This window comes from Mobula birostris, chromosome 11, assembly GCF_030028105.1.
Source record: "Mobula birostris isolate sMobBir1 chromosome 11, sMobBir1.hap1, whole genome shotgun sequence".
NCBI classification, from domain to species: Eukaryota; Metazoa; Chordata; class Chondrichthyes; order Myliobatiformes; family Myliobatidae; genus Mobula; species Mobula birostris.
The window spans coordinates 13,692,186-13,717,219 of NC_092380.1; the positions used below are offsets into that span (position 1 = coordinate 13,692,186).

Here is a 25,034-nt window from a genome sequence, read left to right on the forward strand (position 1 = left end):
TCCCACTGGATCCAATTCGCACAGAAATCCCACTGCGTGCAATTCACACTCCGGTTCCACTGGATCCAGTGCACATAGCACTACCACTGGATCCAGGTCATGCAGCAGTTCCTCTGAATCCAGCTCACACCGATAATCCACTGGATCCACGTCACGCAACAACTCTACTGTATCCAGTTTGCACGCAAACTCTACAGGAACCAAGTCACATACCAGGCCCACTGGAACCATTTCACGTGTCTATTCTATTGGATCCAGCTGGAACCATCAGTTCACACGTCAGTCCCACTGGATCCAACTCAAACACCAACATCACTGGATCCAGTTCACATGCTGGCTGCACTGTATACAGACGTGTGCCAGCTCCACTGTATTCAGATCACACACACCGTTTGCCGGGGGGGGGGGCCGGGAACAGAACATAGTTGTCTCGTCCCAGGCCCAATACGTGGGGGAGGGGTTCTTGAAACAAAAGCAAGGAGCAATGTCAGAAGCAAGCAAGAGGCATTATGGAGAGATATTTTGGAACCAACACTACTTTAATGTAATTGGATGCTGGACAAAGAGCAGGAGGGGCTGGTCGAACTAGGCCAGCGTTAGCGGGAGTGGTTGGGATCAGATTCAATAAATAAGATGCACTGGCACCCCGCAAAATTCCCTCTGTTCTAAATATTACATCCTAATTCCAGTGACTCCCATGCTCCTTCTCCCCTCCTCACTGGCACTACCCACCATCAAACCTGACCCACCATCTCCCGCAGTACTCCCTCCCTGCTCTCCAACTCAACTCCCAAAACACTGGCCAGCTGATGAAGAGTTTTCGACCAGAAAAGTTGACTGTCTCTCCACGGATGCAGCCTGACCTGCTGAGTCTCCCAAGCAGGCTCTGAATTTATCTTACATTTCCGGTATCTGCGGTATTTTATTATTTCCATGTTGGTCACCCTCTTTGCTATCCCCCAGGGCTTACCCTGTTTAACAATTGGAACTGCCCTATGAGGTAAGTGACTGAAAGAAGGTGAATTGAATGCTTCTTTCCCATTTCTTCTCCCGATTCTGCTCCATAGTTTATCACTCACAGAATTCCAATCCCTCTGGTTACTGCATATGTTCACCATCCATCAGAATGGAAGACATGGCGATACAATGCTATCATTCCCACTGGGACTTCGAGTGAACTGTCGAGGCCCAGCACTCAGACAGCAGCAGGGTTAAGTAAAGGTCAACTAAATAATGTGTTATGTGAAGGAATCAACCATAAAACCATACAAAACAGAGCAGAGTTAGGCCATCCTGCCCATCATGTCTACTCAGCCATTCTACCAAGGCCGATTTTTTTTTTTAACCCGTCCATTCTCCTGCCTTCTTCCCATAACCCCCTTGCCAATTAAGAACCTATTCATCTCTGCCTTAAATACACTCAATGAATGGTCTCTACAGTCCTCAGGGGCAACAAATTCTCCAGATTCACCACCTGCTTGTTGAAGATATTTCTCCTCTTCTCAGACCCTTTATTCTGAGGAAGTGTCCTGAACCCCAGACCCTCCTACTAATGGAAGCATATCTCCACATCCACCCTACCCAGGCCTTTCAATATCCAATAGCTTTACCCCTCATTCTTCTAAACTCCATTGCGTACAGTCCCAGAGATGTCAAGCAGACCTCATGTTAACCTTTTCATTCCTGGGGTCATTCTTGTAAGCCTCCTCTGGACCCTCTCTGAGGCCAGCACATCCTTCCTTAGTTACAGGGTCCTAAAGAGCTCACAATATTCCAAATGCTGCCTGACCAACCGTTAACAAAGATTTAGCAGTACAGGTATATCCTTGCTTTTATATTTTAGTCCTCTCAAAATAAATGTGAACATTGTATTTGCCTTCCTTAATACCAACTAAACCTACAAATTAACCTTGAGGGAATCATGAACTAGGACTCCCAAGTCCCTTTGCAGCTCTGAATTTTTGAATTTTCTCTCCATTTAGAAAAGTCTGCATCTTTATTCTTCCTACCAAAGTGCACGGCCCCATACTTTCCTATGCTATTTTCCGTCTCCCAAACCGTCCGTCCATCTGCAGATACCCTGCCTCTGCGCCTCCACCTCCTCCACTGCCTATCTTGCTATCTGCTGCCATCAGGAAGAAGGTACAGGAGCCTCAGGACTCGCACCAGCAGGTTCAGGAACGGTTACTCCCCCTCAACCATCAGGTCCTTGAACTCAACGGGATAACTTCACTCAACTTCACTTGCGCCACCACAGCCAATGGATTTGTCATCCCATGTTCTCGATATTTATTGCTTATTTACTTATATTATTGTTTCTTCTTTTTGCATTTGCACAGTTTGTTGTCTTCTGCACTCTGGTAGAATGGCCTAGTTGAACAGTCTTTCATTATTTCTGTTACAGTTATTATCCTATAGATTTGTTGATTATGCCCAGAGGAGTCTACGTGTCTGGGGCAAGGTTTATTTGATGTGGTTTGTGGACTGGACTCTGTAGTTCACGTAATGATGTGTTTCTGGTTTCTGGTCACTCCTTTCCTCGTTGCTGTGTAGTGCAATTTTGACCGGGGCGGACCAGCGCTGTGGACTCCGGGTAGCGAAAGATGCGGCACTGAGCTGAGATGAGCTCAATAAGCTGGGACTCTTTTGATGTCTTTGTAATTTGGTGTTTCGTATTCTATGTTTTCCGCCTGCTCTTTTTCTCGCTGTTCGCGCGAAATTTTGCGCGTTGGGGTTTGATGTTTTTCTTTAAATGGGTTCCACTGTTTTCTTAGTTTCCAGGTTGTCTGTGGGAAGACAAATCTCAGGGTTGTATACTGCATACAGACTTTGATAATAAATGTATTTTGAATCTTTGAGCAGTTGCGCTCCCCAGCGCCGACTCCTGCACATCTCCACTAGCTAATGGCAGCCAACTCGAAAAGGACTCCTCTATTCCCTGACTTCTGCCAGTCAGCCAATCTTTCATCCATTAATAACATTTAATATCAACAAGAAAAGGACATGTAAAATACCAGATACAAACAGGCCATTCTGCCATCATGAGATCATGAATGCTCATTGACATTTTTGCCTGCTTTCTCCCCACACCCTTTGGTTACCAGAAATTTGTCAGCTCCGTTTAAAATTAATTAATTTAACATTAATTACATAATATCTTTGCTATTTTATCACCCTCTGAGCAGAAATTCCTCCAAGAGGACCACAAACTTGACATTGGGTTTGGAGGCTTGCGTGCCTCAGTGACCCGGAGAGCGATGTTGGCCGGAGTCAGGGCTTTATGCTTTGGCTCTTGGTAGGGTCATCCATGCCAAAGAGGTCAAAGGGTAGAGGCCACACTAAGAGTGGTCAACCGCTCCTCCAGGTTCAGGTGTTCAGCTCAGGGCTAACAACCCTGACTGGTCAAACAAAATTGTTATGGAAACAGCAATGAAGAATCCTTCTACATCCGAGTGTGATGGTATTCCTGAGTCTCCACCCAGAAAATGCATGACTGACAGTAGTGAAAATCGAGAGGAAGCTACTGACACGATGAAGGAAGCCCTGAACATCACCAGAGATGGAGGATCTTCATTAACACCAGTGGCATAACGGCAGTGTGGAAATTATCACCCTGAAAGGTGTCACACTATTTATTTTGAGACTGTGTTCCCTATTCCAATGCTAATCAACTGTTATAACTATTAATTAGAAATTCTATCTTTTCACTTTCTCAATTCCTTGTAATATTTTGGAAAATTCAATTTAATTAGCTTGTAACCATTTGAATGGAGATTTTAAATGCAAGGGATTCTGCAGAAGCTGGAAATCCAGATACCCCACACACACAAAATGCTGGAGGAACTCAGCAGGTCAGGCAGCATCTATGGAAATGAATAAAGAGCCAATATTTCAGGCCAAGACCCTTCTTCAGGACAGAGGCCAGAATAAGAAGGTGGGGTGGGGGGGAAGAAGAGTAGTGTAAGCTGGAAGGCGAGGCCGAGTGAGGGGGGATGTAGGTGGGTGGAGGAGGGTGGGAGAGGTAGAAACATAGAAAACCTACAGCACAATACAGTCCCTTTGGCCCACAAAGCTGTGCCGAACATGTCCTTACCTTTGAAGTTACCTAGGTTTACCCATAGTCCTCTATTTTTATAAGCTCCATGTACCTGCCCAGGAGTCTCTTAAAAGACCCTATTGTATCCACCTCCACCACCGTCACCATGAGCCCATTCCACACACTCACCACGCTCTGCGTAAAAAAAACTTACCCCTGACATCTCCTCTGCACCTTAAAACTATGCCTTCTCCTATTAGCCATTTCAGCCCTGGGAAAAAGCCTCTGACTATCCACATGATCAATGTCTCTCATCATCTTATACACCTCTATCAGGTCACCTCTCATCCTCCGTCGCTCCAAGGAGAATAGGCCAAGTTCACTCAACCTATTCTCATGAGGCATGCTCCCCAATCCAGGCAACAGCCTTGAAAATCTCCTCTGCACCCTTTCTATGGTTTCCACATCCTTCCTGTAGTGAGGCGACCAGAACTGAGCACAGTACTCCAAGTTAGGGTGAGAAGCTGGAAAGTGAAAGGTGGAAAAGGTACAGGGTTGAAGAAGGTTCCGGTAGGAAAGGAAAGTGGACCATTGGAGAAAGGGAAGGGGAAGGGACAGATGAAAGAGGTGCTCCTTCATTACCGGCCAGTTAGTCTGACCAAAACGTCGACTCCTTGTTCATTTCCATGGACGCTGCCTGACCTGCTGCGTCTCTCCAGCATTTTGGGTGTGTGCTAGTTTAACATAAATTGTTGGCAAAGTGCCTGAGCCAATAACTGAAGAAGAAATAACTCATTCAGGAAAGCTTAATGTAATCAGGCCAAGCCGACATGATTTTCTGGAAGATAAATAATGTTTTAAGAAGTTGTTTGAGGGCATAGCAAAACAAATTGATAGAGGGGGGCCTGTAGCTGTGGCATATCTAGATTTCCGAGGAGTATTTGACAAGATGCTGGTGTATAAGACCTCATGGTATCAGAAGGAATGTGCTAACCTGGAATGAAAATTGATTATCACAAAGAAACCAGGAATAAAGAGGCTTTATCAGACTGGAAGGATGTGACTAGAGGAGTACCCCAGGCATTGTCTTCCAGCTTTTAATGATTTGCTATTTATAGTAATGACCTAGAGGAGGGGACAGAGTGCCTGGTATCCAAGTTTGCCGATGACATGAAAATAGCGGAAAGGCTTGTGGTGAAGAGGACGTTATGATTGTACAACAGGATATAGATGGATTGAACAATTTGTTGAAAACCTGACAAAAGGAGCTTAGCGTGGAAAAGTGTTGAGGTTGTTCACCTCGGTAAGAGGAATTAAAAAGTGGACTATCATCTCAATGGAGAGAGACTGTAAACTTGTGAAGTTCAAAAGGACCGAGGTGTTCTAGTGCATGAGTCACAAGAGAAGGGAGCCGGCAGGTGCAGTAAGTAGCAGAGAAGGCAACCAGCCTGTTGGCTTTCATTGCGAAAGGGTTGCAGTTTAGATTCAGGGAGCTCGTGTTACAATAGTGCGAGGCAACAGCTGGAGAACTGTAGTTTTCATTCCCTTACCAAGACAGCATATAGCAGACAGGCCAAAGGAGATTTGACAAGCTAATTGCTGAGATGAGAGAATTGTCCTATCAAAAGAGGCCAAACAAAATCATAGAATCAGAGAACACTAGAGCACAGGCCTTTCGGCCCATCTAATTCATACCGAACTATTAATCTGCCTAGCCCCATCTACCTGCACCCAGATCAAAGCCCTCCATAGGGTCCCATCCATGTACTTGTCCACATTAGGATCTATATTCCTTGGAGCTTAGAATGAGGGGTAATGTTGGGGAAACTTATGATCCGAAGGGAGCCTGACAGGGTAGGTGTTCAGATGTTTCCACTAGTGAAGAATCTAAAACAATGGAATACTGTTTCAAGAATAGGGGACAGTCACTTAAAAACCAAAAATTGTGGATGGTTTTTTTCCTCACAGAGGGTAATGAATCTCTGGAATTCTCTACCTCAGAGAGGGTGGTGGAGGCGAGATCATTGGGGATATTTAAGTGGAGGTAGTTACATTTTAGGAAGATTGTGGGATTGTGGGCTTTGGGGAACTGGTAGAGAAGAGATGAGGCCTGGGGCAGATCAGCTTTGATCGTGTTGGATGGCAAGGCAGGCTTGAGGGGCTGAGTGGCCTACTCCCCCACCTCCACTGATTTCCCTGCACTTTCTTCTTACGTGGTGATGGTCAGAGGCTTTTCCCCAGGGCTGGAATGGCAGCACAAGAGGGCACAGTTTTAAGCTGCTTGGAAGTAGGTACAAGGAGATATGAGGGGTAATTTTTTTACGCAGAGGCAGACATCCCACCCTGCAAAAACTCATTTCAGGGAGGTAGCACCATCAATTTGCGGGAGACTCCAGGAACTTCCGGGAGAGATGGGATGTCTGCAATAGAGTAGCTCCTTAGCAGCTAGCCAGCTAGTTTAAATAACGTTAGCTATGCTAATGAACGAATGACACCTGTTAAACTCACCTCAACATGTCTTTTACAGTCTTAACCCACCATGGGCAATAGAAAAGTCACTGTTGCAAACAGTGCAGCGAGCAACACTGTCATTATTTTTGACCCCTATTAGGCAGGGGTACACTTTAGTGTAGTCTGGGGTGACGTACGTTTTATATTTTCTTTTTTTGGAACACTCTGCCATGGCATTCTCTCTCTCTCTCGCACGCATGCGCTCTCTCTCTCTCTCTCTCTCTCTCTCTCTCTCTCTCTCTCTCGCTTTTTAAAAAATCGATTTCCGGCATAGTGTATATAATTTGCGGGCATCAGGGAGCCGCTATCAATACGCAGGAGACTCCCTGAACTTCTGGGAGAGGTGGGATGTCTGAGAGAGTGGTGAGTGCGTGGAATGGGCTGCCGGCAACAGTGGTGGAGGTGGATATGTTAGGGTCTTTTAAGGGACTCCTGGACAGGAAAATGGAACTCAGAAAATAGAGGGCTATGGGTAACACTAGGTAATTTCTAAATAAGTACACGTTCGGCACAGCATTGTGGGCCAAAGGGCCTGTATTGTGCTGTAGGTTTCCTGTGTTTCTATATCAATGAAGGTCAGTAATCATCTCTAGGTGAAAGGGGAAAGTTCTGTCTAGTGTGTCTGTCGATTGGTTGACTAGACCAGAGGAAACATGATTCCAATCTACCTTTACCAAAAATAGGTTGTGTTGAGGAGCAGGCTTCAGGGCCTGAGAAGCTCACTCTGTTTGTTATCCAGTCACAAGTGCATGGTTCAGGTCTGGCTGGGGTACCAGAAGGCCAAACGTACTCTTTTCCCCGGAGCAGAGGAGGCTGAGGGGTGACTTAACAGAGATATGAAACATTATGAGGGGATTGGTTAGGGCAGTTGTCAAAACCTTTTCTCTGAGGCGAGGGTGTCTAAGACAGAAGGGGACAAGTTCAGAACCTGAATCAGGTTTAATATCACCGGCATGTGCTGTGAGATTTGTTACTATGTGACAGCAGTACATTGCAATACATAATAAAACCTGAATTACAGTAAGATATACATATATATTAAATGAAAATAAATAGTGCAGAAAGAAAAAAAAGTAGCAAAGTAATGTTCACAGGTTCAATGTCCATTTAGAAATTGGATGGCAGAGGGGAAGAAGCTGTTCCTGAATCACCGAGTGTGAGCCTTCAGGCTCCCGTACCTCCTTCCTGATGGTAGCAATGAGCACAGGGCATGTCCTGGGTGGTGGCGGGGGGACCCTAATGACGGATGCCAACTTTCTGAGGCATCGCTGTTTGAAGATGTCCTGAATGCTCGGGAGGCTAGTGCCCGTAATGGTGCTGTGTTCACAACTTTCTGCAGCTAGTTTCAATCCTGCAGTGTCACCCCTCCCCATGCCAGACAGTTAGAATGTTCTGGCTTCTGGTTTCTTATTTTGAAGATCAGAGCATTCTTTAAATGGTAAAACAAAACTGCTGTGCAGAGGGACTTGGCAGAGCCTTGTGCATGAATCACAAAAGGTTGGTTTGCAGGTGCAGCAGGCTATCAACAAGGCAAATGGGATGTTGGCTTTCATTGCTAGAGGGATTGAATTTAAGAGCAGGGAGGTTATGCTGCAACTGTACAAGGTACTGGTGAGGCCGCACCTGGAGTACTGTGTGCAGTTCTGGTCTCCCTACTTGAAGAAGGATATACTGGCTTTGGAGGTGATGCAGAGGAGGTTCACCAGGTTGATTCCAGGGATGAGGGGTTTAGACTATGAGGAGAGATTGAATCGCCTGGGACTGTACTCACTGGAATTCAGAAGAATGAGAGATCTTATAGAAACATTTAATTATGAAGGGATAGATAAGGTAAAGGTGCAAAAGTTGTTTCTACTGGTAGATGAGTCTAGAACTAGGGATATAGCCTCAAGATTTGGGGGAGTAAATTTAAGGTTGAGATGAGGAGGAACTGCTTTTCCCAAAGAGTGGTGAATCTGTGGAATTCTCTGCCCAATGAAGCAGTGGAAGCTACCTATTTAAGACGAGGTTGGATAGATTTTTGCATAGTAGGGGGATTAAGAGTTATGGGGAAAAGGCAGGTAGGTGGAGATGAGTCCATGGCCAGATCAGCCATGATCTTATTGAATGGTGGAGCAGGCTCGACGGGCCAGATGGCTGACTCCTGCTGCCATTTCTTATGCTCTTATGCTTTCCGGTCCAAATTACATCCATGCGACCAATTAATCTACTAATCCGTCCGTCTCTGGGAAGTGGGAGGACATGGGAAGACATGGAAGGCTGTGGACGTAATGGGGGTAAGTGGGATTGGTGTAGAGAGGAGAAGGAGCCTGTGAGAGGCCTATCACTATGTGGCTCACTGTGGCAGGCGGGTAGGCCTCGCTGCCTCATGTGCTGTCCTTCTCTTTCGATGAATGTCGGTGATATCATCGTATGGTATTGTGATTCTGCGTTTATGGATTGGACTATTGCGTTTATGGACTGTGGACTTTTTTCAGACATAGATTTTATATTCTGTGTTTTTTTTATCACCAGTTCCTCTTCCATTTTGTTGTATGGTGGGGGGGGTGTTTGGGGGCTGATGTTCTGTTAGTTTTTTCTGAGGGGAAGAGGTTGTTTTTTGGGTGTCAATGTTTCTCTTCCTGTTTTGTGTGTGTGTGTGTGTGTGTGTGTGTGTGTTTTGATGATCAGAAAGCCGTTCCTTTTTGTATCAGGGGGAGGAGGGTGGGGTGGGTTTGATGTTTCTCTCTGAACGACTTTCATGTTCCTTCTTTGTTTCATGGCTATCTGGAGAAGATGAATTTCGGAGTTGTATCGGAATACATGCTTCGAACCGTTGAATGGGCAGCATTGACCTGCTGGGCCGAAGGGCCTGTTTCAGTGCTCTATAGATTCTAAGACTCAGAAGGTTGACTGACCTTCAGCATCTCGAGAAGGTGACGACAGAAGCAGCTAATATGAAGAAGCAGACATCACCGTGAGCTTGCAATGCGCAGGCAGAGAACAGGGGAGTTAAATAAAACAGGAATAACCCACAGTTCAAGGACATACCAGAGCAGAGTCTCCAGTGGCTCGACCTTTGCTCTCACTATGTTACACAATATAACCAAATCCCCAATAAGTTACCTCCTGCCCTCTAACATCCCTGGGTTGCTCATTATGTGTGCGTCACACAGGGAAAACCGGACACGTTGGGGTGGTCATTAGTTTCACTGCATCACAGGCTTCTTAGCACGTCAAAGCTGGCAGTTCTCCGTGGACGAGCTCCTGGAGATGATATTCCAAGTGCAAAAGCAGCCCTTCCTACCAAAGTCTAATCCAGCCGGGAGAAACAGTGCCCAGAACCTGAATCAGGCTTATTAACGCAGGCGTATGCTGTGAAATTTGTTGCTTTGTGGAAGCAGTGCAATGCAGGGCATAGAAGATTGCTATAGCGTTACAAACAAAGTACAGATCGATAGTAACAGATTGATAGTTAAATAGGTAGAGGAACAAGTTCCTCCCCACACCTTGAGCTGCATCGGGCAGCAATCTTGCCACTTCTTTAGCATGACTGGGCCAAGTTGCCAGCTCGCCACTCGGCCCAGCACGAATGGAAAGCGTGCAAGGAGCTGGCTGTATTCGAACCCGAGACCTTTTGTTCTGTAGCCCGGTTGCGGGTGCCGCTACACCACTGGCCCAGGCAGGTAGATGTGTAGTTACTGCCAGAGTGGGATTGGGAGGTGGTGTTCGTGGCAGAGGGGAAGTCTGATGCTGATGGCAGAGAGGGAGAACCTGTTCCTAAAACATTGAATGAGGGTCTTCAGGCTCTTCTACCTCCCTCCCCCCCCAAATAGGCGTCATGAGAAGGGAGCACCTCGTGGACGATGGATGCCATCTTTTTGAGCCATCACCTTTTGTTCCCACAGTTCCAATATTTTATGAGAGGTTCAAAGAGAAATGAAGGGACAAAAGCCAGTCCCGATGAAGGGTCTCGGCCTGAAACGTCGACTGTTTACTCTTTTCCATAGATGCTGCCTAGCCTGCTGAGTTCCTCCAGCATTTTGTGTGTGTTGCTTTCGATTTCCAGCATCTGCAGATTTTCTCTTGTTTATGAAGGGAAGATATACTTGCCTAGAAACTGTGGTGAACCCTAAACACCACGTTAGACAGGCAGAGCAACTGAGTGTCAGCAGCTGTCCAGGAATGCCTGTAGAATAATCGTTGTCTGCTTCTGGACGGTACAGTGAGGTGACCGGCAAGCAGTTAAACATGGAGGAGTGTTGTCGCCATGAATCAGAGCTACCACATGATGAAAGAAGTGAAAAATGAAATAAAATACTCTCAGTTACTCCTACTGGAAGCCGTGGTACAGTTGGCCAGAGGCCACCATACTAATGGGTTTAGGATGAGGATTCTGTTATCCACACTTCCGTTTGACTCAGAAGGGATATAATCATATCTGTGCTGGCTCTCAGAGCTGTCCTGTCTCCCAATCATTCCCATGTACAGATCCTCCCCGGATGATAGTAAGGTTCCTTTCCTGAGAAATCTCCAGAACTGGAGCAGTTTCAAATCAGAAGTGGGGCCGTGAACTGAGTTCCCACCCAGCTGAAAATTCCTGCTGTCCCACAGCAGCCGGCAAATACGTTCACCCCCACCACTCTCCCAGGTGTGTGTTTGTCTATACGGACTGCATCTTAGTCAGTGTTCATAAGCTGGGGAGGACCCACTTCACCACTAATGCAATCCACCTCACCTCCTCCGACCCTCCAGTATACAGTACTGTGTAGAAGTCTTGGGTGGGGGGGGGAGAGAAGAAGAAACAGGGAGGGAGGGAGAGATAGAGGGAGGGAGTGAGGGAGGGAGAGAGAGAGAGGGGGGAGAGAGGGGAGGGAAGTGAGAGGGGAGGGAGAGAGGGAGGGTGGAGGGAGAAAGAGGGGAGAGAGGGGAGAGAAATATATATATAGAAACACAAACACACATCCTGATGAAGGGTCTGGACCCAAAACATTGCCTGCTTATTCCCGTCCATAGATGCTGCCTGGCCTGTTGAGCTCCTCCAGCACATTGTGTGTACTGCTCTAGATTTCCAGCATTCCGCAGTACTTCTCGAGTCTGTATATAACGAGGGTGCCTAAGACTTTTACACAGGACTGAATTTGTCAACGTGGAGCGGAGGATGAGTTTGTGATATAACGAGTTTGTCTACTACAACAGCCACATTCTCTCACTGGCACATGACGCATACATTACGGGGCGGTGCGGCTATGTAGCGGTTAGCATAACGCTGTTATGGTGCTGGGATCTAGATTCAATTCCACTGCCGTCTGCGAGGAGCTCGTACATTTTCTCTATAGTACTGGGTGCTCTGGATTCCTCCCACATCCCAAAGATGTGGATCTGGTTACTCATTCGTCCAGTGCAAATCGTCCTCAGCATGTAGGTGAGTGACAGACTCAGGGGGTTAATGGGTAAGTGTGTGTTGGGGGGAGAGAAAGTGGGATTAGTGTCAAAGTATTATTATTAGGAGCTGATAATCAGTATAACAAATGACAAATCACAAATGACCCGAATTGGTCCAACCAAGCAGAGTCCACTGCCAAGAGGGCCCACCAGCGCCTTTACTTCCTGAGAAAGCTAAAGAAATTTGGCCTGTCCCCTAAAACCCTCACTAATTTTTATAGATGCACCGTAGAAAGCATTCTTCTAGGGTGCATCACAACCTGGCATGGAAGTTGTCCTGTCCAAGACTGGAAGAAGCTGCAGAAGATCGTGAACACGGCCCAGCACATCACACAAACCAATCTTCCATCTGTGGACTCACCTTACACCGCACGCTGTCGGAGCAGTGCTGCCAGGATAATCAAGGACACGACCCATCCAGCTAACACACTTTTCATCCCTCTTCCCTCCGGGAGAAGGCTCAGGAGCTTGAAGACGTGTACGGCCAGATTTAGGAACAGCTTCTTTCCAACTGTGATAAGACTGCTGAACGGATCCTGACCAGGATCTGGGCCGTACCCTCCAAATATCCGGACCTGCCTCTCGGTTTTTTTGCACTACCTTACTTTCCCTTTTCTATTTTCTATTTATGATTTATAATTTAAATTTTTACTATTTACTATCGATTTGTACTCCAGGGAGCGCGAAGCGCAGAATCAAATATCGTTGTGATGATTGTACGTTCTAGTATCAATTCTTTGGCGAAAATAAAGTATAAAGTATATGCTGGATGAGATGAAGAGGCTGTGCTAAAACCCTATCAAAGACCTCACCCACTCCGAACGTTCCCTCTTCTCCCCTCTCCCTTCGGGCAGAAGACACAAAAGCCTAAAAGCTCATTCTGTACCACCAGACTCAAAAGCAGCTTCTATACAAATATTGAATGATTCCCTGGACAAGATGGACCCTTGGACCTCACAAACCACCTCATCAAAATGTTTGCACCTGACTGTCTGCCTGCTCTTCCCTTTCTCTGTAGCTCTTGCACTCCTTTTTGCATTCTGTTATTCTTTTATTTGCCCTGGGGGTGAAGGACTGTGTATGTGGGTGGGTGGATGTGTGGGAGGGAGGACAGGGGGCTTGTTTCGCTGTTGTTGTTTTGTTGCTTGTTATAAGAACATAAGAAATAGGAGCAGGAGTCGGCCATCTGGCCCGTCGAGCCTGCCCCGCCATTCAATAAGATCATGGATGATCTGGCCATGGACTCATCTCCACCTACCTGCCTTTTCCCCATAACCATTATTTCCCTTACTATGCAAAAATCTATCCAACCTTGAATTAAATATATTTACTGAGGTAGCCTCCCCTGCTTCATTGGGCAAAGTATTCCACAGATTCACCACTCTTTGGGAAAAGCAGTTCCTCCTCATCTCTGTCCTAAATTTACTCCCCAAATCTTGAGGCTATGTCCCTAATTCTAGTCTCACCTACCAGTGGAAACAACTTTCCTGCTTCTATCTTATCTATCTCTTTCAGAATTGTATATGTCTCCATAAGATCTCCTCTCATCCTTCTGAATTCCAGCGAGGACAGTTCCAGGCGACTCAGTCTCTCCTCATCTCTGGAATCATCTCACCAGTAGCCTGTAGAAGTTGCAGCAGAAACCCCCCTGCTCTTAAATTCAATCCCTCTAGCAATGAAGGCCAACATCCCATTTGCCTTTTTGATAGCCTGCTGCACCTGCAAACCAACCGTTCGTGATTCGTGTTCGTGTTGTTCTGCTGAGCATTGTGGGTAATGCTTTGTTGGCACTAGGACGTGAGGCGACCCTTGCGGGCTGGCCCCGCCACATCCTTGGGTGTGTTGGTTGTTGACACAAACAACACATTTCACTGTACATTCTGATGCACATGTGATAAATAAATCTGAATCCAAATCTTGAATCGTCTATCTCAACGCACAGGGTAATAAATTGATCTACCTGAACAATATGCAAGGTGAGTCTTTCACTGTATCTTGGTACTGTCCTGTGAGGGGGCGTGGCTTACTATGTGTCGGAAGTTGCTTCCGTTGTGATTGCTTAGCTTAGACACCACAGCTGCTTTTCCCATTGGTTAACTGGCTAGTGTCCAGATTCAAATATCTTGGATATATAGGGAGCATGTGTGGAAGGTTCTGTCTCTCTCCCTTTGTTTTCAGGCAAGTGGTGCACATGACCATTGGGAAGGTATGCTCTGTGTGCGCTTTTAGCTAAGTATGCTTGTCGAATATGCAGCTTTGTAGTGTCCGTAACTTGGGGAACATGAATGTTTGGTTGAATTTTTACTGGTTGTAAACAAATGATTAACATACACAAATTCAAAGTCAGTGCATTTCCTGTCTCACTTGCCAGACCCACGAACCTGAATCAACATTGCAGATATACATGACAATAATAAACCACTTGCATTTCTCATTCAAACTACATTCAGTGGTCACCTAATTAGGTACACCTGGTTGTTAATGCAAATATCTCATCAGCCAATCATGTGGCTGAAAGTTAATGCATAAAAGCATGCGGGCATGGTCAAGAGGTTCAGTTGTTGTTCAGACCAGACATCAGATTAGCGAATAAATGTGATCTAAGTGATTTTGACTGTGGAATGATTGTTGATGCCAGACTGGGTTTGAGTATCTCAGAAACTGCTGATCTGGGATTTTCACACACAATAGTCTCTAGAGAGTACAGAATATGGTGTGAAAACAAAAACCATCCAGTAGCGGCAGTTTTGTGGGTGAAAATGCTTTGTTGATGAGGGAGGTCAGAGGAGAATGGCCGGACTGGTTCAAGCCGACAGGAAGGCGACAGTAACTCAAATAACCACGCGTTACCTCAGTGGTGTGCAGACAAGCATCTCTGAATGCATGAGGTTCAATTGAACCCTGAAGTGGACTACAGCAGCAGGAGACCACACTGGGTTCCAATCCTGTTCCTAACTGGAACGGCACAGTAGTTAGCACAAAGCTTTACAGTACAGGCAACCCCGGTTCAATTCCTGTCACTGCCTGCAAGGAGTTTGAACGTTCTCTCCGTGACTGTGAGGGTTTCCTTCTGAGGCTCCAGTTTCCTCCCACAGTCCAACTACATACCGGTTAGTTGGTTAATTGGTCATTGTAAATAACACAATAAATAACTTAATAATAATAAAGTGGTCACTGAGTGTAGTTTGGCATTCCTGTTGTCACATTCTGATTCACTGGAGCTGTGATTATGTCGATCACGTCATACCAAGATACAGGAAAGAATTTGATGGCCATAACAAGAATAGGGCCCCTGGCTGGGGTATACCTGTTACTGAGACATGAATTGGATCTTCAACATGTATCTCAGAGGTTGTGGTTTGAAGGCACGGCCCAGCTGTCAGCTGAGGCTCAGTCAGGCACGTTTGCACCACGGTCATGAAGTCCCAGTTCTTATCCAGCCTGAAGTTCTGCAGGGCAGCGGAGATCGTGCTCTGTGATCTCGACTGACTGAGGCAACTCCACCTTTTCCCTTTCAGATGCTCCTGGGCACCCTTTTAAAGAAGTACATATTCTCTGACAGACATTTATCGGCACAGGATCTAAATAAGCTGCAGAGAGTTGCAAAATTAGTCAACTCCATCATGGGCACTAGCCTCTGTAGTATCCAGGACACCCTCAAGGAGCGGCAGCTCAAAAAGGCAGCGTCCATCGTGAGGGATCCCCAGCACCCAGGACATGCCCTGTCCTCATTACGGCCATCAGGAAAGAGGTACAGGAGCCGGAAGGCACACACTCAACTCAACAATTTAGGAACACCTTATTCCCCTCTGCCATCTGATTTCTGGATGGACATTGAACCCATCCATGAACACTACCTCACTAATTCACAGGTTATTTTCCTATTATTATGTATTGCAATGTACTGCTGCCACAAAGTCAACCAATTTCATGACATATGCCGGTGATATTAAACCTGTTTCCAAATAGATAATCCATTCATTGCCGCTTCTCTACATTGTGGGATCTTGTACAAGACAGAAATGGGTCCTTTGGCCAACCGTGCCCATCAACAGCCCATTACATTTGCCAGCACCTGGTCCGTATGCATTGATGATTTCACCAAGGTTTAATGTTCTGTGAATCTCTGCCTCCAGACCCCCTTTGATCAGTGAATTTAGATTCCAACCGCTCTCTCTTAGTCAACAAAGCTCTCCCTCTCCCTCTCCCTCTCCCTCTCCCTCTCCCTCTCCCTCTCCCTCTCCCTCTCCCTCTCCCTCTCCCTCTCCCTCTCCCTCTCCCTCTCCCTCTACCCCTACGTCTCTACCCCTTACCCCTTACTTTCAACCTATCCCATCCAGATTGAGCCACGTCTCCTACTATTTCGGAGGGTCTCCTGTTCTATTGTGGATCAGATCTGATCTCAGACAGGAATTTGCAGAGTGTTGCAAATGTGACCACGTTATTGAAGAAGGCAGAAAGTGAGAAAGCAAGAAACTTCTAACTTGCTAGGCTAATGTTTGTAACAGGAGAAGTGCTGGAACTTTTAACAAAGTAAGAACAAGGGGACTAAAAACACACACACACAGCAGGATTTATGGAGGGAAAGTCATGTTTGACTAATTTAGTGGAATTTTTTGGAGGATGTCTCAGTAGATGAGAGAGAACCAGTGAGTGTATTGGATTTTTGGAAGGTGTTCAATAAGGCCCCCCACACAGGAAGTCATTCAACAAAGTTATACAGTGCGTGGAATTGGGGATAATACTGCCATGAGGTGAGAAATGGCTACTAGAAAGCAAATATTATTAAGAAAAAGGGATGCTTCACGGTTTTGAAGCCTCTGACTTGCGGGGTTGTGTGCCTGGTCTCCAGCCATTCCCAGTCTCTCACAACGATTTGGCTGAGGGGATTTAAACGTCTTTTTTTTTCAAAGTTTGCCGACAGCACCAAACTGAACAGGATGGTGAGTACAGAGTAGGATGCAAAGAGGCATCAAGGGGAGGGAGGACAGGGTGAGTGTGTGTTGGTGAGAACATGGCTGACGCAGTACAAGAGCAACACACACACACACACACACACACACACACACATAAAGTGCCGGAGGAACTCAGCTGGTCAGGCAGCATCTATGGAGAGGAATAAACAGCCAAAACCTTTCATCAAATGAAATACAGAGTGGGGATAAAAATTAAGTTATTTAGTTTGTTTATTTGCAGAGTATTTGCTAAGAGGTGAAAATGATGGTTAAAGAGGCCTGACTGTGCTTCCACACGGCTCACTGAAGGCTGATACGAATTAAATAATGAGGAGGGCAAACGTTTATCACAGGAAGATTTGAATTTAGGAGTTTTGTTGCAATTGTGTCGGGCCGCGATGAGACCACACCCGGAGACTTGTGGTTCCTCTTATTTAAGGAAGGATATCCTTGCCAAAGAAAAAGTGAGGATTCAGTTTGACGGGCTCCAGGACTGTTGGGTTTGACAGCTGGGGAGAGATTGAACAGGCCAAGCCAGTATTCTTTAGAACTTAGAAGCACGAGGGGCTTCTCAGCGAAACTCACAGGTTAGATGTAGTGAAGTCATTTCCGCTGGCTGAGGAGTCCAAGGCCAGGGAGGCAGTTTCAGAATGAGGGGTAGGCTGTTTACAAATGATACGAGGATGAACTTCTTTGCTCAGAGGATGCCAAACTTCGGAATTCTCTGCGTTGAAGGTCTGTGGAGACTGAGTCATCATAATACAAATTGAAAAAGTTCTGAACTCTACAGAAACCAAGAGATATAGGGGTAGAACAGAGCTAGGGAACAGCCATGACATTAATGAATGGGCAAGTAATTCAAAGGGCTAGAATGCCTATTCCTGCTTCTTGATTCTTCCATTTTTGATTAACCACCAATGTGCCATCTTTCAGATCCCAGTTTCCATCATTTGATTGAAATATTTTTTTTTAAATAACGTGATGCTAGGAGTGAGGCTTTGTCTCTTAGTAATCTGCCGTGACCTGATCTTCTCCACACCCCCACCACCACCATCACTTCAGACAGCCAAGTGAATGAGGATTTGATTCCAGTCTCCAGCTGACAAGCAATGAGGTTCCAGGGTCTGAGCAGAGTGACCACTCTGTTGTTCCTGCCTTTACATCGTAGAAGATCTGTCTTGGGCCCAATACGTTGATACAATCATGAAGAAGGCGCACCAGGGGCTACGCTTCATTGGGAGTTTGCGGAGGTTTGGTGTGTCACCAAAGACTCTAGCAAATTACTACAGATGTACAGAGGAGAGCATTCTGTCTGGCTGGTCCAGAGACTCCAATGCAGAGGGCCAAAAGAGAATGTAAAGGGCTGTAGACTCAGTCAGATCCATCACGGGCACAGCCCTCACCACCATCAAGGACATTAAAAAGACATGTCTCAACAACATAAGAAATAAGAGCAGGAGTCAGCCATCTGGCCCATTGAGCCTGCTCCCCCATTCAATAAGATCATGGCTGATCTGACCATGGACTTGTCTCCACCTGCCTGCCTTTTCCCCATAACCCTCAATTCCCCTACTATGCAAAAATCTATCCAACCTTGTCTTAAATATATTTACTGAGGTAGCCTCCACTGCTTCATTGGGCAGAGAATTCCACAGATTCACCACTCTCTGGGAAACGCAGTTCCTCCTCATCTCCGTCCTAAATCTACTCCCCTGAATCTTGAGCTCATTACCCCTGGTTCTAGACTCACCCACCTGTGGAAACAACTTTCCTGCCTCTGTCTTGGCCTTCATCAACTGTGGGATTGAGTTTAAGAGCTGAGAAGAAATGTTACAGCTATGTAGTACTCTGGTCAGACCCCACTTGGAGTACTGTGCTTAGTTTTGGTCACCTCACTACAGGAAGGATGTGAAAACTATAGAAAGGGTGCAGAGGAGATTTAGAAGGATGTTGCCTGGATTGGGGAGCATGCCTTATGAGAATAGGTTGAGTGAACTCGGCCTTTTCTCCTTGGAGCGATGGAGGATGAGAGGTGACCTGATAGAGGTGTATAAGATGCTGAGAGGCATTGATCATGTGGCTAGTCAGAGGCTTTTTTCCCAGGGTTGAAATGGCTAGCACGAGCAGACACAGTTTTAAGGTGCCTGGAAGTAGGTACAGAGGAGATGTCAAGGGCAAGTTTTTCTTTATATACGCGGAGAGTGGTGAGTGCGTGGAATGGGCTGCCGGCGACGGTGGTGGAGGCAGATACGATAGAGTCTTTTAAGAAACTCCTGGATAGGTACATGGAGCTTAGAAAATAAGAGGGCTATGGGGAACCCAAGGTAATTTCTAAAGTAAGGACATGTTTGGCATAGCTTTGTGGGCTGAAAGGCCTGTATTAGGCTGTAGGTTTTCTATGTTTCTATCTTGTCCATTTCACATGTTTCTACAAGATCTCAAGAAGGAATGATCAATCACTGAGGAACATCACCATTTGGTTCATGCTTTCTTCTCATTGCTACCATTGGGTAGGAGGTGCAGGAGCCTGAAGACCCACACTCAGCGTTTGAGGTACAGCATCTTCCCTTCCGCCACAGATTTCAAAATGGTCCATGAACCCAACCTCACTGTTGCTCTTTTCCACTAGCTGTTTGTTAACTTTCATTAACCTTTAGTAATTTTTGTGCCTTGCACTGCAGTGCTGCTGCAAACAACACATTAGTGGTAATAAACCTGATTCTGATTAAAGCCTGCTTTCCGTGCTGTGCGTCTCTGCAACTCTCCAAAGCCAATGCTAAGATTAGCTGCACACATCAGATATTCAGAGCAGTGCACACAATTTCCAAGGTTTCCAGCATCCGCAGTCTCTCTCGTGACACCAGATATTCAGATGGCTTCGCTATAGCAGAAGGTCACTGAGTTGGGTTGTCATTTTTAAACACAGATGGTTTCTGAGACCAAGAAGACAAATAACCTGTGCCCAATGGATGAAAAGACTAAAATATATATATATAAACACATTTATATATAAATAAATATTAATGTAAAGGGAGAGAGACACGGAGATGCAGAGAGGCAAAGAGACAGAGAGATACACACACACACACACACACACACACACACACACAGAACGAGAGAGAGAGAGAGAGACAGAGAGAGAGAGTGACAGAGAGACAGACAGAGAGACAGAGAAAGACTACAGAGATAGAAAAAGAGAGAGAGAGAGACAGACAGAGGGAAAGAGAGACAGACAGGCAGACAGAGACAGATAGAGAGAGAGAGAGAGATTCAGCAAGGAATCAAACCCTAAAGGCCTCTATGTACCATCTATTAATTCCACTTTTTCTCCCCAAGTCAAACACATCAACTTCCCCTATATTCTACCACTCATCTGCACACTCGTGGCAACTTACAACAATCAACGAACATAAATATTTACATTTCTTTGGGTTGTAGGAGGAAAGAGCACCCAGAGGAAACTTAAACAGGCAGATGAAAACATGCAAACTACACACAGCACCCAGGGTCGGGATCCAACCTGTCACTGGAGTGTGAGGTAGCAGCTCTATATCTGTGTGCTGTAGCACTTTTTTTATTTGCAGCTATTTTGTAAATAACACTATTCTTTGCATTTCTGGGCAGATGCTAAATGCATTTCATTGGCTTTGTATCTGTGCTTGGCACAATGACAATAAGGTTGAATCTAGAAAGAAATAAATCTAATAAAAGCCCCAGTGAAAGAGGGAGAAAATGAAAGCAAGAAATAAAAGATTAGCATAGAGGCAGGGTATAGAGTGTGATAGTATACAGAACTTGAAAAAGTGTGACAGCCCAGGATCCAGATGAAGCTCTCTTGTCATGGCCACTGTTGACACACAAAGTCACATCCTGTTAAAAGCAACATCGTTGTTAGTCATCATTGTGAAATAGAAGACACAAGGGAGCCATTGACGGACTACGGAAAAGCTCTGGAAAGATAAAGAAGATTCGACTGGTTGCATTTGGAAACAATGCTTTGGTCAGGCAGTAGAGACGGTTGCCTGGCCTCTTGTCGCCTTCGCGTTACTGCTAAAACTGCCCTCCTGCAAAAGCAGAATAATTTCTCAAGAAAAATGCAGTGAGTGGAGGATAGTGAGGGCGGCATGCTCACGTAGCGGCTGGCGTAACACTTTGCACGGCAGTGGTCAGTGACCAGGGTTCAATTCCTGCCACTGCCGGTAAGAAGTTTGCACGTTTTCCATGTTCAAAGTAAACTTTAATATCAGAGTACAATTACAACCCAGGGATTCTTTTTCCTGCGAGCATACTCAGCAAATCTATAGAATAGTAACTGTAAACAGGATCAATGCGAGATCAAGTAGAGCACAGAAGACAACAAACTATGCAAGTGCAAATATAAACAAACAGCAATAAATAACGAGAACATGAAATAACAAGGTAAAGAGTCCTTAAAGTGAGATCATTGGTTGTGGGAACATCTCAATAGGTGAGTGTAGTTATCCCCTTATGGTCAAGAGCCTGACGGTTGAGGGGTAGTAACTGTTCCTGAACCTGGTGTTGCGAGTCCTGAGGCTCTTGTACCTTCTACCTGATGGCAGCAGTGAGAAAAGAGCATGGCCTGGGTGGTGAGGATCTCTGATAATGGATGTTGCTTTCCTGCGACAGTGTTTCATGTAGATGTGCTCAGTGGTTGGGACTGCATGGGTTTCCTCCTGGTGCTCCGGTTTCATCCCTCATTCCAAAAACCTACAAGTTAGGGTTAGTAAGTTGTGGGCCTGCCGGGCCCATGGCGAGCCTTGCGGGCTGGCCCCCAACACACATTTAGACTTGGTAGGTCATTGATGCAAACAACGCATTTCCGAATGGTCTCAGCAAGATGTTTTAGATATAAAATTATAACTTAGCAGGCTTGCTTGAAGGATGGCTTACCAAAATGTTTCCTACTGGTATTAGAATCTAACATGACTCTTGTGAAGACACACCCATATGTCGTGTTCTATAACGGTAGAGGAAGTTTCACTTGCATTATATGCCACATCTAAGTGGGCCCTTGGCTGGTTTACACACCTAGCAGTTAAGTGCAAACACAAACAACAAAACCAAAGCGTTGCTGGAAAGCGTGTCCATTTTTCATACTGATCAACACTGCAAACCCAACAACTGTCACAGTGACAAAAACACCCCACTTCTTTTCCCGAGGCGGTTTCCTTCGGGATTGAGGATTGCTTGCTTCCTCTCTGATTTCGTGGATTCTGAGGTGGCTGGTGGGAGCAGTGTGAGAACAAAACTCTGCTCCTCAGATGGAATCAGGGTCAAGTTTAATATCACCGGCATATGACATGAAATTTATTAACTCTGTAGCAGCAGTACAATGCAATACATAATAATAGGAAAAAAATAGAATCACACTATTATAAATATACACAAACATACATATACGAGGGGTGATTGATAAGTTCGTGGCCTAAGGTAGAAGGAGATGAGTTATTAACTTCGAACTTTCTGCATAATCACTCAGAGTTGACCTGCATGTGCATGTAACGAGAGCTGTATAACTCATCTCCTTCCACCGTAGGCCATGAACTTATCATTCACCCCAGCTGTGGGCACTTTCTGGAGGTCCAAGATCCGTATGCTCCACGACCGCTGGACTGTGTGTGTAAACGTAGGAGGGGACTATGTTGAAAAATAAAAGTGCTCGATTTTCTAAGATTGAGTCCTTCTACCTTAGGCCACAAACATATCAATCACCCCTCGTACATATAAAAAAAAGTTAAATTAAATAAGAAGTGCAAAACTAGAAATAGGAAAGTAGTGAGGTAATGTTCATGGGTTAAATGTTTGTTCAGAAATCGGATGGCAGAGGGGAAGGAGCTGTTCCTGAATTGTCGAGTGTGAGCCTTCAGACTTCTGTACTTCCTTTCTGATGGGAGCAATGAGAAGAGGGCACGTCCTGGGTGATGGGGGTCCTTAATGATGGACGCCGCCTTTTTGAGGCATCGCTCCTTGAAGATGTCCTGGACACTGGGGAGTCTGGTGCCCATGATAGAGCTGACTGAGGTCACAACTCTCTGCAGCTTCTTTCGATCCTGAGCAGAGCATGCCTTCCCCCCAACCCCTACCAACCCCATACCAGACGGTGATGCAGCCAGTTAGAATGCTCTCCACAGTACATCTGTAGAAATTTGCGGGCGTTTTAGGTGATGTACTAAATCTCCTGGAACTCCCTATTAAAAATAGCCGCTGTTCTGCCTTCTTTGTAGCTGCATCTCTGGAGAACAGGAGATTTGTAGATTCAGGGAGAGATACGGCCTGGAAACAAACCTCCCAGCCCCTCATGATCAGCCACAGGTTGACACTAATCCTACATTTCTCTCTTATGTTCTCATCGATTCTCCCTGCATGCTATCTCCCAACTACGCTCCAGACTACAGATACAATTAACCATAACACATCAGAAGGGAATTCACCATTTGTCTGTGGCTGATTTATTTTCCCCTTCAGACACATTCTCCTGCCTTGTCCCCGTAACCTTTGACCCTCCCTACTAATCAAGACCCTATCAACCTCTGCTTTAAATATACCCAATGACTTGGCCTCCACAGCTGTCTGTGGCAATGAATTCCACAAATTCACCACCCCCACCCCCAACTCTGGTTAAAGAAATTCCTCCTCATCTCTGCTCTAAAGGGCTGTTCTTGTTCTCGTCTAGGCTCCCAAACTACTGGAAACATTCTCTCCCTCAACCACTCTATCTAGGCCTTTTAATATTCAGTAGGTTTCAATGAGATTCCCCTCTCATTCTTCCAAACTCCAGCGGCTACAGGCCCGGAGCCATCGAATGCTCCTCATATGTTAACCCTTTCGTTCCCAGGATCATTCTCATGAACTTGCTCTGCACCCTTTCTAATGCCAGCATATCCTTTCCTAGACGAGGGGCCCAAAGCTGCTATTAACACTCCCATCCTGCATACATTTGGGATGTGGGAGGTAACCCGAGTAACCGGAAGACACCCACATGACCACAGGGGGAATGTGCAAACCCCACACAGACAGCGCTGGGGGTCAGGAATGAACCCGGGCCTCCGCTGCTTGACCAGCTGAACCACTGTTCCGCGTATAATTTTGTTTCACATTTACGGCGGGTGCAGTGTTTTTAATGTTGTTGTTGACACCGGAGAACAGGAAGTAGACAATGTGCCCATTTAATACCCCTGTCTCGCACTTCAGCACTGAAAAATGGAAGCCAGTCACCCTTCCCTCCTCCTCCCTCCTAGCAGTTTTTCCTCCCCATGCCTCTCTCCGAAAAGCCAGCGAGGACCCACCCCAACACTCCCACCGCCAGGCAATGCTTTATCCGTGGAGAAAGCTGCCAGGCGGAGATGAAGTATCTATCCGTCCTAAAGAGGGTCTGAAGGAAGAATTCTGCTTAATTAATAGTTCAAGTCAAGGACTTTTCAACCTGGCATATTAACCGTTTCCCTTCCGGTAGAAGCTGCCTGCCCTGCCAAGCAGTTCCAGCATTGTCTGTTTTTATGTCAGGGATCCCAGTATCTGCAGTTTCTCTGATTGATGAGACTTCCACATATGGAAATGCTTCTTCACATCCCACCCCCCCCCCAACACACACACACCCTGCAACATGATATGAACCAGGTCATCTATTTTGGTGATATTGCTTGAGGGATAAGGTATTGGTGAGGGGACCGGGAAGGGGAAAAACAATGCTCCCACTTTTCTATGAAACACTATCGACCACAGGGAGCAGAGGGGTCTTGATTTGGATGTGAGGGATTGCCCCTTCTCCAGTGTGGCATTCCCTCAGTGCGGGTCTGGCGGCTTGGAATAATAAGACTCGGTCTTCTAGCCCCACGGTAACGCCACAGCTCAGGTAGAATGGTCTTTGTCTGAACCACACACGCACCAAGGCAGTCGACATGGCACAAAGAGGTGGAGAGAAATGGAAGATGGTACAAGAAAGATGAAATAGTTAACATATACAGGAACGATGCCAACACCAAGTGGGGCTTTTTCATTCCCCCCCCCCCCGTTTACTTGCTTCATAAAGAAACCTCTTCAGCATGAAATTCTAAAATGGGAAGAGAGAAAGCCACAATGATCCTTTG

At 45.9% G+C, this 25,034-nt stretch overlaps 1 protein-coding gene across 1 annotated transcript in view; it reads right to left on the bottom strand.

Moving 5' to 3' along the window:
- Positions 1-25,034, bottom strand: part of csdc2a (cold shock domain containing C2, RNA binding a) — a 61,608-nt gene that overhangs the window by 36,275 nt on the left and 299 nt on the right. The window lies entirely within an intron of this gene.